Raw genomic sequence first — 6,325 nt, 5'->3', positions numbered from 1 at the left:
TTCGGATTTGTGTACAAGAAATCGATATGCACTACTATTATTGACGTATCTAATAAATATGCAATCCGTCATTTTAGAACCGATTTTCACTTGTTTAGGCTTAGGTACCTCAACCTTAGCCAAACACGCCCACACTTTCAAGTATTGGTAAGATGGAGGATAACTTTTCCATAGTTCATATGGTGTCTCTTCCATTTTCTTAAGAGGTATTTTATTAAGAAGACTATTTGCCGTTAAAATAGCCTCTCCCCATATGTTCTGTGGTAAACCCGAACTTATTAACATGGCATTCATCATTTCTTTAAGTGTTCGACTTTTTGCGTTCTGCAACACCATTTGATTGAGGAAAGTAAGGTGCCGTTGTTTGATGAACTATTCCATGTTTAGAACAAAATTTTTCAAACGGTGCCCCATATTCACCTCCTCTATCACTACGAATATTTTTTATTCATTTTTCAAGTTGTGTTTCAACTTTAGCATTATAGGTTTTGAATGCATCTAAGGCTTCATCTTTACTACTCAAAAGAAAGACATAGCAAAAATTTGTACAATTATCAATAAATGTCACAAAGTATTTCTTACCACCTCGAGTTTGTACAAATTTTAGATCGCATATATCGCTATAGATCAATTCAAGAGGGGTTGTGTTCCTTTGTATTGAATGGAACGGTGTTTTAGTCAATTTTGCTTCAACACATATTTCACATTTATGATTAGGATTGATTTTATGCGCCGGAATTAAACTTTGATTCATTAGTTTGCGCAACGATTTGTAATTCACATGTCCTAATTGACTATGCCACAAATATGAAGGCTCAAGCCCTAATCGACTATACCACAAACATGAAGGCTCAAGCAATTCAACAAAATTTATAATTTTATTCATAACGACTTACTTCGATACAATTGTAAGAACGTTCAACTTGAACATTCCATCACACATGTATCATTTCCCTACATACATCTCATTTTTAGACAACACAAATTAATCAGATACAAATACAAGTTTAAAACCATTCTTGCTAAGTAGAGATCTGGTCACTAAATTCTTTCTTATATCCGGCACATTGTTGAGGATGAGTTCTTTCCCGGATGTCATCTTCAAAGTGACTTTGCCTTGTCCTTCAACTTTGGAACTTGCAGAATTTCCCATGTATAGTTGTTCCCCATTCAATTCTTGATAGTTGGAGAACATCCCCTTGTCCGCACACACATGGCGAGTAGCGTCGGTGTGAATCCACCGTTCTCTAGTATTTCCAATCATGTTGCATTCGGACACTACTGCAGATAAACTCATTTCTTGCAGTCCATCGGATAGAGTGTTATTTGCAACCATGTGGGCTTGAGCATTCTTCTTTGGCTTTCAACATTCACTTGAACGATGTCTAGCATTGCCACAATTGTAACAATTCTCTTTGAACTTCTTAGTCTTCTTGGAATTGTCTCTTCGCGATGCATAATTAGGAGCCTTTCGTTTCTTGTTTGTTGCCTTTGATTCCATTTCAAAAAAATTTGTACCATCTTGATCAATCGGCCTCCGTTTGATTTTTCGATTGTCCTCTTTAATCCTCAAGTGCACAATCAATTCTTCTTAGTTCATTTCCTTGCGTTTGTGCTTGAGGTAATTTTTGAAATCTCTCCACATAGGAGGGAGTTTCTCAATAATGACAGTCACTTGGAATGATTCTTCCATTTTCTCGGCATGGATGTCGTGTAACAAGACTTGAATCTCTTGCACTTGACTAATTACGGCTTTGGAATCCACCATCTTGTAGTCCAAAAATTTGCCAACAATGAACTTCTTTGTTTCGGCATCCTCGGTCTTGTACTTTGTCTCCAAAGAATCCCATAGTTCCTTGGCTGATTCCTTTGAACTATACACCCCATATAGTGTATTATCCAATGCGTTTAGGATATAGTTCTTGCATAGGAAGTCCGAGTGTTTCCATGCATCCAAAACAATAATCGATTCATGATTATTTTTTCCTTCTTGTACAGCCAGTGCAGTTTCCTTTAGAAATTTAGCCAAATTAAGAGTGGTGCGATAAAACATCTTTTGTTGTCACCTCTTAAAGTCTACTCCTGCAAAATTTTTCGACTTTTCCCCATGTGGGATAGTAGTATTATGCAACGATATGGCCACGAGTGGTACCACATTATTGGAACTATTTTGACTTGACGAAGTCCCGATGGTAGTCATTTCTATTACACAAACAGAAGTTCAACAAAATGATGATAATATCGGTGGAGGAATAATACACAAAGTACTATTCAAACAAAGTAATGTTTGTCCACAACCAACCACAAAGACACACAAATTTGTCTTAAGATTGTTGGAGACGATTTATAAAAAAGGTTATGTAAGAGTTGATTTTTGACTAGTTTTAACCCGCAAGAGCGTGATCAAAACACAATTTATATGAATAAAAATTTGGACAGAGTTTCGATATAAAGATTACGCAAAATAAGGATTAAGAAGGAGTAGAAATAGAGAATAATCCAAGGCGAGACGTTATCTCTTTCCTTAAGACAAATTGCCCCGCTATGGTGCTCACGGTGAATGATAATTGTCTCCCAAGAGACAATGGTTTCACAACTTGTGGTAGCAGCACTTCAAACCACAAGAAACCGACAAACTTTTGACAGAATTTTTCCTCTACAAAGGAAATGTATGAAATGCTATAGAATTAGAAAAAAGAGAGTTGCAAGAGAAGAATGAATGCTCAATGCAATTGGTGTACCAAAACCATGTCCATAGGATTCTATTTATAGATGTAGAAAGGGTGCAAATGAAGTAGTGTGGGCCAAAAACATGCATCCTTTCAAAAAAGTTGCAACACTTGGCCAAAACCTGCACCTTTCGAAAAGTTGCAACACTTCATTTCTTCCAATTTTGGTCCGCAATTTCTCATTCATCCGGAATTGGTTTCGAGATTCCAAATATACCACGACGATCTACTCAACAAGTAGAATAAGGTGGTCTATTTACTTTTGTAATTTGACCATCGGATCAAGTTCGAATATTTGGTCAAAATTGACACGTAGTCACACCTTTTCATTTTTCATTTTTACACACCTTTTCATTTAATATTTGAACCAATTCCTATAAGAACGAGAGACAAGAAGACGAACAAATGAATGTAATTTGTGCTTCGAATGACAAGAAACCAATGAGAGCGAGGTCTCGAGGGGATACTACCAAAAAAAAGGGGTTCCACCGTTCCAGCAACCAATTGAAAGTGATTGCTACAGGACATGACCATTTGGTTTGTACACTTTTTGATATGCTAAAATTGGACTAACGGGGGTGTATTCGATTGGGATTTTTGAAAATTTTGATGAACTTTTTTTTAAGTGATGACTTTTGTGGATTTCATGGATCTTTTATGGATTTGTATGGAATTAGTGGAAATTTTTCGTAAACTTCTATGGACTTTCATTTAAAATTTTTTATAGACTTTTGAAAACTTTCATTTGAAATAAAATTTACGTGAATCTAGTACAATTGTGTGAAATTCTCACATATGAGGTGTTAGTTCCTACAATGCCACATCCTTCCCCTTCTTCTTCTCATGCAATAAAAAAATTTGAAAAAATAAAAATTTAAGACCTTAATTAAATAAATAATAAAAAAATTATACATATATATGATTTAATATTATTAGTATAGTATACTTTTAAAAATAAATAAAAATCAATATATTTAAATTTAATTGTAAATTTTTCATATAAAATTTTATAATTTAATAAAAAAATAGATATTTTTCACAAAAAATGAATGAAAAAAAATCCAATTTATTTTTCAAAGAAAATAGAGATAAATATAAGAGAAAGAAAGAGAAATAAATGGAAATAAATATAATTAGTAGAAAAAAATAAATTTTAATCATATATATATATCTCTAAAAGTTTAAAGGAAAGAAAGATTGAAAAAAAAGTGAAAATCTCTTAAAATCTAGTGATTAATTAGAGACAAATTTTAAGATTTTATACGAGTATTTTCTGCTTAAAAGTTAATACTCCAAAAACTTCTATAAAACTCTTTGAAAATCATTAAAATTTGAATACTCCAAAACTTATAAAAACTTCTAAAAAGTTTTAATTGAATACATTATAACTTTTAGAGAGTTTTTAAAATTATATAAAAATCTCAATTGAGTATACTATGACTTTTAAAGATTTCTTAAAAGTCTATAAAAATCTTAATTGAATACATCGTGACTTTTGGAGAGTCTCAAAACTCTCAATTGAATACCCATTCACTTTTTAAATCCCAAAAAGTTATTAAACGTTTCAATTGAATACATCCCCTTAAAATTGTTACACTCAAGATTCAGCAATCAACTTTCGTCTGGTCACTGGATCACTTGGGGGATGCATCTCACGTGTTTTTTTTTTAGCGACTAATAATGTGGTCACTGATTATTAGATACCTTCCGTAACTATGGCATGGTTGCTAGTGTAACGATTCAGCAACCAACTTTCTTGTGGTTGCTGGAACACTTGGCGGGATGTATACCACGTTTTTATTTATTTATTTATTTTTGATATTTTAGAGACTAATGATGTGGTTGCTGATTATTAGATGCCTTTCGCGACCATGGCATGGTTGGTGGTGTAACGATTCAGCAACCAACTTTCATCTGATCGCTGGAACACTTGGCAGAATGCAACCCACGATTTTTTATTTTATTTTATTTTTGGCTATTTTAGAGACTAATAATGTTGTCACTGATTACTAGATACCTTCTGCGACCATGGCAACGTAGTTGGTGTAATGATTCAGCAACCAACTTTCATCTTGTCGCTTGAACACTTGGCAGGATGCATTCCATGAATTTTTTTACCATTTTAGCAACCACATCATTTAGTAGCCACTTATAGATGACTTCGACGACCATATGGTGGCCTTTGGTTGTAAGTTTCTCAACAAACAACCATATATGGTCGTTGAAACACATGAGACATTATTCTCGCTTCTTTTTATTTTTTGTTTTGTTTTTGGCACTTTTAACAATCGAACTATGGTTGGTGAAAGTGTTGAAGCATTAAAAATTGGACTAATTATTTATTACTCATTTGCGACTAACATTGGTAGCTAAGTATGAGCATTAGGGACCATATTTCGTTGTTGCCATATGTCAGCAACCAAAGTATGGTTTAGGCATATTCAGTTTCCTTTTCCTTCCTCAATGTCCCTTAACTAGTCTCTTTTTGCTATGAGCAACTATTAATGAATGCTAAATTTGCTAATTAAATATCAAACGTCGACAAAATATTAAGTTATTGGTTCACATAAAACGTACTCTCTTCATCTACAATATCCTATTAATTAAGAGACATGGAATTATTGTCAATCTTTTTCGACCAAATGTGTTCTTGTTACTTTGAGATATTTAGTCATTGAGATATATTTGGAAATTCTTCAAATCTTTTAACTTGACTTTGACCAATGACTTTCAATATCATATCATGATATAATCCGCTACTATCCAGAAGTGCTAAATCCCATCTCGATCATCTATCAATTTTTCTACGATTCCTGTCACACTTAAATTTTTTATTATGTATCTATTATTAGTACTCGTTATCTTTGCTGTACAATTTTTTCTATAGCGACGTGTTTCTTGTTATTCATTATTATTTTTATTTTCGATATTGTTAATTTAATAATTGTGGTGGTTGAAAATTGAAATATTGGACACAATAAAAGCAGGAACAAAAAATATTGATTATAAAAATATTGATACATATGTTCAGCAACCACGTATTAGTTGGTAAAATTTATTCTGCAACCAAATTATAGTGGATTGAAAAAGCTCACATCGTCATCCAATAACCAATGATTGTGTCAATGTTCACCGACAAACGATTGGCCAAGAAATATAGCACTATTTACGTACCATGAGTTGGACGCTATTTCATTATCTTCATTGACCAATTATTGGTTGCTTTTATTGTGAAAATATTTCAGTTTAATCTGTTTACTGACGATAGTTTGGTTGCAATAGGATACAAGTCAACCAACTTTAAACCATAGCAGAAGCCATATAGCGACCATTTTGTCAGTCTCTGGAAGTTCCATATTAGCGACCATAGTTTTGTGGTTGCTATAAACGTTCTCCAATGGTGAAACAACCCATTTTTCACGTTTAGTGTTGGTCACAAAAAAATGGGTTTCAGCAACCACCCTTGAGAGACCATTTTGTTGGTCGCTGAAAACGTGTTTTTTTTTTCCTTTGGTAAGGGGAGAGAGAAAATATTTTTACTCCTATTAAAACATATAACATGTACAACTCGAAGCATCCACAATAAAACTTAACAT

Source organism: Olea europaea, unplaced genomic scaffold (assembly GCF_002742605.1).
Source record: "Olea europaea var. sylvestris unplaced genomic scaffold, O_europaea_v1 scaffold707, whole genome shotgun sequence".
Lineage (NCBI taxonomy): Eukaryota > Viridiplantae > Streptophyta > Magnoliopsida > Lamiales > Oleaceae > Olea > Olea europaea.
This window is presented reverse-complemented; position numbering follows the sequence as displayed.